This window comes from Scomber japonicus, chromosome 18, assembly GCF_027409825.1.
Source record: "Scomber japonicus isolate fScoJap1 chromosome 18, fScoJap1.pri, whole genome shotgun sequence".
NCBI classification, from domain to species: domain Eukaryota; kingdom Metazoa; phylum Chordata; class Actinopteri; order Scombriformes; family Scombridae; genus Scomber; species Scomber japonicus.
In genome coordinates, this window is record NC_070595.1 from 30840452 (window position 1) to 30853922 (window position 13471).

The 13471-nt window shown below is 43.4% G+C and overlaps 1 long non-coding RNA gene across 1 annotated transcript; it reads left to right on the forward strand.

The window, feature by feature from the left end:
- Positions 1–12483: 12483 nt before the first annotated feature.
- Positions 12484–13471, forward strand: LOC128379439 (uncharacterized). The gene is made up of 3 exons (XR_008323395.1): positions 12484–12519; positions 12724–12996; positions 13252–13471. It is a non-coding gene; the product is annotated as an uncharacterized LOC128379439 (long non-coding RNA).

Genomic DNA, 13471 nt, shown 5'->3' on the forward strand with positions numbered 1-13471 from the left:
CTCCTTATCCTCCCTCTCCTCCTCTCTCAGCCTCTCCTCCTCTCTCAGCCTCTCCTCCTCCTCTAGCTCCTCCTCCAGGTTCCTCTCTCTCTGTGTTCAGACTCTTGTGCCATCTAGTGGTCATCAGTCCGTACTGCATCTGTTCTGTCCTGATGGTGTCCATCTACCGCAGCAGGAGGAGAGGTACACACACAAACGCACACACACACACACAAACACACTCACACACACACACATTCACACAAATACACACACACACACACACACACACTCATGTTTTACTTCATGCCTCCATCTCAACTTCTTCTTAACTCCTCCCACAGGAAACAGACCAGCCGTCTCCATGGCGACCAGCCAGCGTGATGGAGGAGATCAGGAATCGGATGGAGAGAATGATGATGTCACCACTGAGCATGATTTCTGAGCTGCAGCTTGTGTTTTAATCATTTACAGTAAACTGATGATGAAGAGGAGGAAGCTGATCACACCTTAGAACAATGATCAATAATCTGATTAAATATTTTAATATCCTAACATATACAGAATATATATATATAGTTATTATGAATAAGCAGGGTGTAATGAACAGCATGTAAAGGGTTAAACAGTAAATGAACTTCATTATCATATTAATATAATTTTAGTAAATGTGAGTAATGCTTAAAGGTTGAATATGTAGAATATTTATTAAAAGCTATATTTTTTAAATATTACAGCCACGGGGCATTTTGAGGGGTACAGAATGAAAGTATTGCTTTTCCATAAAAATAAAAATAAATTAGTCTGAATTAATATTTTTTAATTTTTTGACGGGTTTGACAATGACGTTCTGACACGTTCTGTTTATGTCGGACTTGCGGGTTGCCAGGGTTGTCTGTTGTTCCTGTGCAGCTACTGTAGGCTGGCACTGGGTGAAATGGAGTTGTAAACAAGCAGAGCAATGTTGGACCAGGCGGGGAGTTCTGGTCCTCTGAAATGAGTCCAACTAGGAAGTAACTTAGAGCTGCATTCTATCAAAAGGCCACCAGGGGGCGACCGTCTCTATACAAGTCAATGGAGAAGTAACTTAGAGCTGCATTCTATCAAAAGGCCACCAGGGGGCGACCGTCTCTATACAAGTCAATGGAGAAGTAACTTAGAGCTGCATTCTACCAAAAGGCCACCAGGGGGCGATCGTCTCTATACAAGTCAATGGAGAAGTAACTTAGAGCTGCATTCTACCAAAAGGCCACCAGGGGGCGATCGTCTCTATACAAGTCAATGGAGAATTCACCAACTTCTCACTTGATTTCTAACCTCAGTAAACGTTTTCAAAATGTGTTTATGGTCTCAATCGCTAGTTTAAAGCCTTCTTCAATGCAGTATGATGTTCATTTGGGACATTTTGGCCTCCCTGATTTTATATGTGACGATAAAGCAGGGTATGCATTAGGGGGCGTGGCTACGTCCTGATTGACAGGTTGATTGACCAATGTCCTCGAGATCCAGCCCTCGCAACCAATCGCGTCCATTTCTTTCATACAGTCTATGTGTTGGACTTACTAAAACCAGCGTTTTTTGCTCTCAAGTACAACTTTTCATCACAAAACTTCAAAGGTAAGACAGAATATCTGTTAGTCGCTGTAAATAAGTGGTTGTTTACCTTTGTATTCTTTGGCTGCTGGTTCACTGAGTTTGTGTCGGAGGGTAATAATAGTGGTACTGTTGAACTCGCCAGGGTCTTAGCTTTCATATGAGATGCTATTTGTTTGTGTACCATGAAGTATCAGAGCGGTAGCAATGGAAATGTGGAGAGTGGGTTGACTTTCTGACACTAATCGGATTTTGATATTTGATCATTAATATGCTTGGTGTTTGAGTTGTGTTTGGTGTGTGTAAAAATGACTTACATGTACTTGTAGCGGCGTTTCTCCTGTTTAATGTGATGTGCAGTATGACTGTATTGCTGCATAATTAGGGCAGCGTTTTATGCCGTTTGCTGCAGAGAGTCTCAGGGTCTCCTAATTGGGGGACCTTGGAGTTTAACAGGTTTAACTGCTACTCCCACTGCCGTTACAATGTAATGTACCTCGGTGGTTTCAAGTCAGTTACAGCGAGGGTATGTTTGCTTCCTGTTTTCTAAATAAAAGCACCAACTCTATCATTATGGTTTTCTTAATAATACAAGGCAACGGGTGTTTTATTTTGTGAAAATGACCGGAAGTGCGTTACTCGCTACGGCTAACTTGAGCGGCTCCGAATTCGCAGGAACAAAACTTTAAGCAGGTGTTATTTGGACAAATTAGCGTCACATTGTGAATCTAAAGGGCTACTTTACTTTCTTCCTAAAAAAGTTAGACATGTGGATAAAGTGGTATATTTACAGAGTTAGAGCTAAAATAACCAAATGCATTATGGGTTATCGTGTAGTTTACTGACTGGTCTGCTCACGCCGATCAGGCTACAGAAACAAGCAATCATTTTGAGTTGGGAGCTAGCTAGCTAATCGATTACACACCACTCAAAGAAAGACTTCCAATTGAAGACTGGCTAACGTTAAATACTGTTGTAAAATTAATTGGTTGAAATTAGTCGTTACCCTGTATGATTCATCACTTGACATGACGCAGGCTGATCGGTTCACACACTCGGGAACGAACCTGGCAACCCGACTGCTGGAATTATTTTTGGTTGTTGCGACTTCGATCTCGAGACACTAGATGGCGGTGTCCTGCTCATTCTCCATATTCAACCTTTAATGCTTTTATTTTGAAGGTACGGGGCAGGTAGAGGAGTGTTATTGTTCCTGTTTGCTTATAAAAGATTAAAATAAAGTAAATGAATAAAACTGTCGACATTCATTCCTTTATTGTTTATTCATGTTTATGTGTGTGTGTGTGTCTGTGTGTGTGTGTGTGTGTGTGTGTGTGTGTGTGTCTGTGTGTGTGTGTCTGTGTGTGTGTGTGTGTGTGTGTGTGTGTGTGTGTGTGTGTCTGTGTGTGTGTGTCTGTGTGTGTGTGTGTGTGTGTGTGTCTGTGTGTGTGTGTGTGTGTGTGTGTGTGTGTGTGTGTGTATCAGAGTTTCTGTTGAGTTTCTCTTTTTTCTTCTTTAACAGATTAAAAATGAGGAAACACTAAATTGAAACATGGTGTTTGCTGCGGTTGTGATTCATGTTTATTCAGCGTGAAAACTGAACATTGATTTAAACTCTGAACTGTTTTCATGAAATGAAGATAGAAACGATCGAGGAGACGAGGGTCAGCGACGCCTCGAGGAGAGGAAGTGACCTCACAGCAGGAAGTGTGACGCTGCTTCAGACACACATGAAACACATTAATATTAATATTAATATTAATAAACCCAGAGGAAGCAGAGACTCCTTCACTGAGCTCAGCTGATTAAACACTGATCAAAGTTTCTGTCGTGTTTCTTCAGTTGAAGTTTGTCAGATGATGAAACATCGAGGCCCAGAAACAGGAAGTGAAGTCTGAGCTGATCTGACGTCAGCGTTCAAACCGCTGCTGAAGATAAAAAAAGAAATCAGGAAGAAGAGTCTTTTTATTAATCTGAGTTTAGAAAAGAAGAAAAGCAGAAGTGGTTGTCACTCCTCATCCAGACATCATGAAGAGTTCATCTGTGTTTCTGCTGCTCGGTGAGTCCAACACATTCACTCCTTCACTCCTTCACTCCTTTACTCCTTCACTCATTTACTCCTTTACTCCTTTACTCCTTCACTCCTTTACTCCTTCACTCCTTTACTCCTTTACTCCTTCACTCCTTTACTCCTTTACTCCTTTACTCCTTCACTCATTCACTCCTTTACTCATTCACTCCTTTACTCCTTTACTCCTTTACTCCTTCACTCCTTTACTCCTTCACTCCTTTACTCCTTCACTCCTTCACTCCTTTACTCCTTTACTCCTTTACTCCTTCACTCCTTTACTCCTTTACTCCTTCACTCCTTCACTCCTTTACTCATTCACTCCTTTACTCCTTTACTCCTTCACTCCTTCACTCCTTCACTCAGCTGTTTGGGGTTAGGGTTAGCGTTGCTAGGGTTAGGGTTAGCGTTGCTAGGGGCTCAAGCACTAGTGCAAACATCAGGGGGACTTAAAGCTGCAGTTGGTAACTTTGAGGACTTAGTATCAAATTTGAAGAAGTACGACTGTCAGATCCCTCCCCCTCCCCCAGAGGAGGCTGACGTGCACGCAACCACATGCACGCGGTGGGCCATTACTTTCTCTACGCTCCTGAAGCTGCTCTCAGAGATATGAGCTTGACCGAGCTGTGGAGGAAGAGGGAGGGGCTGTGAGGAGGAAGGGGGAGGGGGCTGTGTGGTTGAGCAGTGATCGACAGCTGTCAGACTCTCCATCAGACACAATCCTGGCTCTTACCAACTGTAGCTTTAAGGAGCAGCCTCGTCTCGTCCCTCTGCTCAAATGGTTGAGAGAGAACGCTGTTAGTAGGACTGATGCTCTAAGGAGGATGTACAAAAGATGAATCCAACCTAAACATGCTGAAACAGAAGGACTCCAGGCTGGAGAACAGGTAGCACCACTCCACCCTGTTTAATGCTTTCTCTGCGTCTAAAGACAGAGCAGCAGCAGGAGAATGTTTACTGACACACATTATATTAATGAGACGTCTAAAGTTATCGGCTGAGCTACGAGAGCGTATGAAGCTTTCTTGGTCTGCATGTATCAGAGTGAGGCGGTCCTTATCTTTTTTAGTATCAAGGAAATGACGGCATCAGACAAAGAGGAAGGAAGTCTGCTCCTGTCCTCAGCATCACATATCTAGAAGTGATGGTTAAAGCTCATCATAGGCCTTATAAAACTCAGAGTCTTTACCAGACTGGATATTTCTACTAGCTTCAGCTGTTTGCTCCACAGTGATTGGCTGAGTGAAGCCAGCTGATCCTCTGACAGGGTGGGAAGACCAAGGAGTCAGAAACGAGTCCAGTTCCTCTTTTCAACGTGGGACTGATGACTAGAACTTCCCTGAATGCACCGTTTATCTCTCCTGAGTCTGTTAACAGTGACTGTGTGCTGACCTCTGACCTGTAGTGAGGGTTAGGGTCTATGTGCTGACCTCTGACCTGTAGTGAGGGTTAGGGTCTATGTGCTGACCTGTAGTGAGGGTTAGGGTCTATGTGCTGACCTCTGACCTGTAGTGAGAGTTAGGGTCTATGTGCTGACCTCTGACCTGTAGTGAGGGTTAGGGTCTATGTGCTGACCTCTGACCTTTCTGACCCGTGTCCTCCTGCTGCAGGTGTGTCTGTGCTGCTGCTGTCTGGTTCCACTGATTCAGCAGGTGAGTTCCAGCTTCCCAACAACAACCATCAGTCCTTAAAACCTGTTTAACAGCACAGATCACTTTAACCGCTGATCCTAACCACCTGCTTTTTACTGTAACCATGACGACGACGGTTCCCAAACGTTAAAGAAGTCATTTCAACCCAAACCATCATCTTCCTCCAAATAAGTGACTCTAATAATCTGTCTGTGTGTCCTTCAGTCTCTCTGAGTATCAGTCCAGACCTTCAGCAGTTCTTCAGCAGAGAGTCTAAACTGACTCTGAGCTGTGATGAAGACGGACAGACAGCTGATGGATGGATGGTGAAGAGGAGAGCAGGAGGACAGACTACACAGTGTGGTGATGGTCAACAAGACTTTGGGAGGATTGTAGGTTCTAACTGCATCATCTCAGGTCCCGTTAAATCAGATTCTGGAGTTTACTGGTGTGAAAGATCTGGAGAGAGAAGTGAAGAGATCAACATCATAGTTACTGGTAGATATGATTCTGTAACTCTGTCTCTATGTGACTGTAACTCTGTCTCTATATGACTGTAACTCTGTCTCTATATGACTGTAACTCTGTCTGACTGTAACTCTGTCTCTATATGACTGTAACTCTATCTCTATGTGACTGTAACTCTGTCTCTATGTGACTGTAACTCTGTCTCTATGTGACTGTAACCCTGTCTCTATGTGACTGTAACTCTGTCTGTTGTTCAGGTGTTTTCTTTAAGCTGGAGATCCCTGCTCTTCCTGTGCTGACAGGAAGTGATGTCACTCTGCGCTGTAGGACCAACAATGGTTCCACACCAGGATTTAATTTATTAAAGAACGGTGAACGTATCAGATCTGACTCTAAAGGAGAGTTTATCATCAGTAACGTCCAACAGTCTGATGAAGGTTTCTACTCGTGTTCTGTTGATCTGAATGGAGAATCTCCAAGGAGCAGACTGAGGGTCAAAGGTCAGTACACTGACATCACTTCCTGTTTATATGACAGTCAGTAGAGTTAATAAACTGATCACTGCACTGAACCACAATCTACTGATTCCTCCTCCAGCTGCTCCTCCTACCTCTTCTCCTCCTCCTCCTACTTCAGTCTCTCTGAGTGTCAGTCCAGACCTTCAGCAGTTCTTCAGCAGAGAGTCTCCACTGACTCTGAGCTGTGATGAAGACGGACGGACAGCTGATGGAAGGACGGTGAAGAGGAGAGCAGGAGGACAGACTGGACAGTGTGGTGGTGGTGGTCAACAAGGCTTTGGGAGGATTGTAGGTTCTTACTGCATCATCTCAAGTGTCTTTCCTGCAGATTCTGGAGTTTACTGGTGTGAAAGATCTGGAAAGAGAAGTGAAGAGATCAACATCACAGTTACTGGTAGATATGATTCTGTAACTCTGTCTCTATGTGACTGTAACTCTGTCTCTATATGACTGTAACTCTGTCTCTATATGACTGTAACTCTGTCTCTATGTGACTGTAACTCTGTCTCTATGTGACTGTAACTCTGTCTCTATATGACTGTAACTCTGTCTGTTGTTCAGATGGTCCAATCATCCTGGAGATCCCTGCTCTTCCTGTGTTGACAGGAAGTGATGTCACTCTGCGCTGTAGGACCAACAATGGTTCCACACCAGGATTTAATTTATTTAAGAATGGTGAACCTTTCAGATCTAACCCTAAAGGAGAGTTTATCATCAGTAACGTCCAACAGTCTGATGAAGGTTTCTACTCGTGTGTTGTTGTTCTTCTGACTGCAGAATCTCCAAGGAGCAGGCTGAGGGTCAAAGGTCAGTACACTGACATCACTTCCTGTTTATATGACAGTCAGTAGAGTTAATAAACTGATCACTGCACTGAACCACAATCTACTGATTCCTCCTCTAGCTCCTCCTCCTTCCCCTGCTTCTTCTACTACTCTCTCTGTGCCTAGACTCTTGTGCCATCTAGTGGTCATCAGTCCGTACTGCATCTGTTCTGTCCTGATGGTGTCCATCTACCGCAGCAGGAGGAGAGGTACACACACACACACACACACACTCACAGACACACACAAACGCACACACAAACGCACACACTCACACACACACACACACACACAAACTTACACACACACACATACACACACACACATACACTCACACACACACACACACACACACTCACACACACATACACACACACACACTCACTCACACACACCACACCACACTCACTCACACACACCCACACACTCATGTTTTACTTCATACCTCCATCTCAACTTCTTCTTAACTCCTCCCACAGGAAACAGACCTGCTGTCTCCATGGAAACCAGCCAGCATGATGGAGGAGATCAGGGATCGGATGGAGAGAATGATGATGTCACCACTGAGCATGACTTCTGAGCTGCAGCTTGTGTTTTAATCATTTACAGTAAACTGATGATGAAGAGGAGGAAGCTGATCACACCTTAGAACAATAATCAATAATCTGATTAAATATTTTAATATCCTAACATATACAGAATATATATATATAGTTATTATGAATAAGCAGGGTGTAATGAACAGCATGTAAAGGGTTTAACAGTGAATGAATTTTATTATAATATTAATATAATTTTAGTAAATGTGAGTAATGCTTAAAGGTTGAATATGTAGAATATTTATTAAATGCTATATTTTTAAATAATACAGCCACGGGCCGTTTTTAGGGGTACAGAATGAAAGTATTGCTTTTCCATAAAAATAAAAATAAATTAGTCTGAATTAATATTTTTAAATTCTTTGACGGGTTCGACAATGACGTTCTGACACGTTCTGTTTATGTCGGACTTGCGGGTTGCCAGGGTTGTCTGTTGTTCCTGTGCAGCTACTGTAGGCTGGCACTGGGTGAAATGGAGTTGTAAACAAGCAGAGCCGTGTTGGACCAGGTGGGGAGTTCTGGTCCTCTGAAATGAGGCCAACCAGGAAGTAACTTAGAACTGCATTCTATCAAAAGGCCACCAGGGGGCGACCGTCTCTATACAAGTCAATGGAGAAGTAACTTAGAGCTGCATTCTATCAAAAGGCCACCAGGGGGCGACCGTCTCTATACAAGTCAATGGAGAAGTAACTTAGAGCTGCATTCTATCAAAAGGCCACCAGGGGGCGACCGTCTCTATACAAGTCAGTGGAGAAGTAACTTAGAGCTGCATTCTATCAAAAGGCCACCAGGGGGCGACCGTCTCTATACAAGTCAATGGAGAATTCACCAACTTCTCACTTGATTTCTAACCTCAGTAAACGTTTTCAAAATGTGTTTATGGTCTCAATCGCTAGTTTAAAGCCTTCTTCAATGCAGTATGATGTTCATTTGGCACATTTTGGCCTCCCTGATTTTATATGTGACGATAAAGCAGGGTATGCATTAGGGCGTGGCTACGTCCTGATTGACAGGTTGATTGACCAATGTCCTCCAGATCCAGCCCTCGCAACCAATCGCGTCCATTTCTTTTATACAGTCTATGTGTTGGACTTACTAAAACCAGCGTTTTTTGCTCTCAAGTACAACTTTTCATCACAAAACTTCAAAGGTAAGACAGAATATCTGTTAGTCGCTGTAAATAAGTGGTTGTTTAACTTTGTATTCTTTGGCTGCTGGTTCACTGAGTTTGTGTCGTAGGGTAATAATAGTGGTACTGTTGAACTCGCCAGGGTCTTAGCTTTCATATGAGATGATATTTGTTTGTGTACCATGAAGTATCAGAGCGGTAGCAATGGAAATGTGGAGAGTGGGTTGACTTTCTGACGCTGTTCGGATTTTGATATGTGATCATTAATATGCTTGGTGTTTGAGTTGTGTTTGGTGTGTGTAAAAATGACGTGCTTGTAGCGGAGTTTCTCCTGTTTAATGGGATGTGCAGTATGACTGTATTGCTACATCATTAGGGCAGCGTTTTATGCCTTTTGCTGCGGAGAGTCTCAGGGTCTCCTAATTGGGGGACCTTGGAGTTTAACAGGTTTAACTGCTACTCCCACTGCCGTTACAATGTAATGTACCTCGGTGGTTTCAAGTTAGTTACAGCGAGGGTATGTTCACTTCCTGTTTTCAAAATAAAAGCGCCAACTCTATCGTTATGGTTTTCTTAATAATAAAAGGCAACGGGTGTTTTATTTTGTGAAAATGACCGGAAGTGCGTTACTCGCTACGGCTAACTTGAGTGGCTCCGAATTCGCAGGAACAAAACTTTAAGCAGATGTTATTTGAACAAATTAGCGTCACATTGTGGATCTAAAGGGATACTTTACTTTCTTGCCTAAAAAGGTTAGACATGTGGATAAAGTGGTATATTTACAGAGTTAGAGCTAAAATAACCAAATGTATTATGGGTTATCGTGTAGTTTACTGACTGGTCTGCTCACGCCGATCAGGCTACAGAAACAAGCAATCATTTTGAGTTGGGAGCCAGCTAGCTAATCGATTACACACCACTCAAAGAAAGACTTCCAGTTGAAGACTGGCTAACGTTAAATACTGTTGTAAAATTAATTGGTTGAAATTAGTCGTTACCCTGTATGATTCATCACTTGACATGGCACAGGCTGATCGACTGACGCACTCGGGAACGAACCTGGCAACCCGACTGCTGGAATTATTTTTGGTTGTTGCGACTACGATCTCGAGACACTAGATGGCGGTGTTCTGCTCATTCTCCATATTCAACCTTTAATGCTTTTATTTTGAAGGTACGGGGCAGGTAGAGGAGTGTTATTGTTCCTGTTTGCTTATAAAAGATTAAAATAAAGTAAATGAATAAAACTGTCGACATTCATTCCTTTATTGTTTATTCATGTTTATGTGTGTGTGTGTGTGTGTCTGTGTGTGTGTGTGTGTGTGTGTGTGTCTGTGTGTGTGTGTGTGTGTGTGTGTGTGTGTGTGTGTGTGTGTATCAGAGTTTCTGTTGAGTTTCTCTTTTTTCTTCTTTAACAGATTAAAAATGAGGAAACACTAAATTGAAACATGGTGTTTGCTGCGGTTGTGATTCATGTTTATTCAGCGTGAAAACTGAACATTGATTTAAACTCTGAACTGTTTTCATGAAATAAAGATAGAAACGATCGAGGAGACGAGGGTCAGCGACGCCTCGAGGAGAGGAAGTGACCTCACAGCAGGAAATGTGACGCTGCTTCAGACACACATGAAACACATTAACATTAATATTAATAAACCCAGAGGAAGGAGAGACTCCTTCACTGAGCTCAGCTGATTAAACACTGATCAAAGTTTCTGTCGTGTTTCTTCAGTTGAAGTTTGTCACATGATGAAACATCGAGGTCCAAAAACAGGAAGTGAAGTCTGAGCTGATCTGGCGTCAGCGTTTAAACCGCTGCTAAAGATAAAGAAAGAAATCAGGAAGAAAAGTTTTTTTATTAATCTGAGTTTAGAAAAGAAGAAAAGCAGAAGTGGTTGTCACTTCTCATCCAGACATCATGAAGAGTTCATCTGTGTTTCTGCTGCTCGGTGAGTCCAACACATTCACTCCTTCACTCCTTCACTCCTTTACTCCTTTACTCCTTCACTCATTCACTCCTTTACTCCTTCACTCCTTCACTCCTTTACTCCTTTACTCCTTTACTCCTTCACTCCTTCACTCCTTTACTCCTTCACTCCTTTACTCCTTCACTCCTTCACTCCTTTACTCCTTTACTCCTTTACTCCTTCACTCCTTTACTCCTTCACTCCTTCACTCCTTCACTCCTTTACTCCTTTACTCCTTTACTCCTTCACTCCTTTACTCCTTCACTCCTTCACTCCTTTACTCCTTTACTCCTTTACTCCTTCACTCCTTCACTCCTTTAATCCTTCACTCCTTTACTCCTTCACTCCTTTACTCCATGGGACTGATGACTAGAACTTCCCTGAATGCACCGTTTATCTCTCCTGAGTCTGTTAACAATAAATCTCTCTGAACTCTGAGCTCTTTCAGCTTAGAGCCTCTTTTTCTTTAATGTATCTCACCAGCAAGCGTTCGGCCTGGTTTCCTGCCGAGCCCTAAACAATGCAGACTCAGCTTTGTGGGTTAATAAAGCATGTGACCTGTAGTAACCTGTAGTGACCTGTAGTGACCTGTAGTGACCTGTAGTGACCTGTAGTGACCTGAAGTGACCTGTGACCTGTAGTAACCTGTAGTAACCTGTAGTGACCTGTAGTGACCTGTAGTGACCTGTAATAACCTGTAGTAACCTGTAGTGACCTGTAGTGACCTGTAGTGACCTGTAGTGACCTGTAGTGACCTGTAGTAACCTGTAGTGACCTGAAGTGACCTGTGACCTGTAGTAACCTGTAGTGACCTGAAGTGACCTGTAGTAACCTGTAGTGACCTGAAGTGACCTGTGACCTGTAGTAACCTGTAGTGACCTGTAGTAACCTGTAGTGACCTGTAGTGACCTGTAGTGACCTGTAGTGACCTGAAGTGACCTTTAGTAACCTGTAGTGACCTGTAGTAACCTGTAGTGACCTGAAGTGACCTGTAGTAACCTGTAGTGACCTGTAGTGACCTGTAGTGACCTGAAGTGACCTTTAGTAACCTGTAGTGACCTGTAGTAACCTGAAGTGACCTGTGACCTGTAGTAACCTGTAGTGACCTGTAGTAACCTGTAGTGACCTGTAATAACCTGTAGTGACCTGTAGTGACCTGAAGTGACCTTTAGTAACCTGTAGTGACCTGTAGTAACCTGTAGTGACCTGAAGTGACCTGTGACCTGTAGTAACCCGTAGTGACCTGTAGTGTCCTGTAGTGACCTGAAGTGACCTTTAGTAACCTGTAGTGACCTGTAGTAACCTGTAGTAACCTGTAGTGACCTGTAGTGACCTGTAGTGACCTGTAGTGACCTGTAGTAACCTGTAGTGACCTGTAGTAACCTGTAGTGACCTGTAGTGACCTGTAGTAACCTGTAGTGACCTGTAGTGACGTGTACTAACCTGTAGTGACCTGTAATAACCTGTAGTGACCTGTAGTGACCTGTAGTGAGGGTTAGGGTCTATGTGGTGACCTCTGACCTGTAGTGAGGGTTAGGGTCTATGTGGTGACCTCTGACCTGTAGTGAGGGGTAGGGTCTATGTGCTGACCTCTGACCTGTAGTGAGGGTTAGGGTCTATGTGCTGACCTCTGACCTGTAGTGAGGGTTAGGGTCTATGTGCTGACCTCTGACCTTTCTGACCCGTGTCCTCCTGCTGCAGGTGTGTCTGTGCTGCTGCTGTCTGGTTCCACTGATTCAGCAGGTGAGTTCCAGCTTCCCAACAACAACCATCAGTCCTTAAAACCTGTTTAACACCACAGATCACTTTAACCGCTGATCCTAACCAACTGCTTTTTACTGTAACCATGACGACGACGGTTCCCAAACGTTAAAGAAGTCATTTCAACCCAAACCATCATCTTCCTCCAAATAAGTGACTCTAATAATCTGTCTGTGTGTCCTTCAGTCTCTCTGAGTATCAGTCCAGACCTTCAGCAGTTCTTCACCAGAGAGTCTCCACTGACTCTGAGCTGTGATGAAGACGGACGGACAGCTGATGGATGGACGGTGAAGAGGAGAGCAGGAGGACAGACTGGACAGTGTGGTGTTGGTCAACAAGACTTTGGGAGGATTGTAGATTCTAACTGCATCATCTCAAGTCCCTTTCAATCAGATTCTGGAGTTTACTGGTGTGAAAGATCTGGAGAGAGAAGTGAAGAGATCAACATCGTAGTTACTGGTAGATATGATTCTGTAACTCTGACTCTATATGACTGTAACTCTGTCTCTATATGACTGTAACTCTGTCTCTCTATGACTATAACTCTGTCTCTATGTGACTGTAACTCTGTCTCTATATGACTGTAACTCTGTCTCTATATGACTGTAACTCTGTCTCTATATGACTGTAACTCTGTCTCTATGTGACTGTAACTCTGTCTCTATATGACTGTAACTCTGTCTCTATATGACTGTAACTCTGTCTGTTTTTCAGATCTTCCCTTTAAGCTGGAGATTCCTGCAGTTCCTGTGCTGACAGGAAGTGATGTCACTCTGCGCTGTAGGACCAACGATGGTTCCACACCAGCACCTGATTTATTAAAGAACGGTGAACGTATCAGATCTGACTCTAAAGGAGAGTTTATCATCAGTAACGTCCAACAGTCTGATGAAGGTCTCTACTCGTGTGTTGTTGGTCTGACTGGAGAATCTGC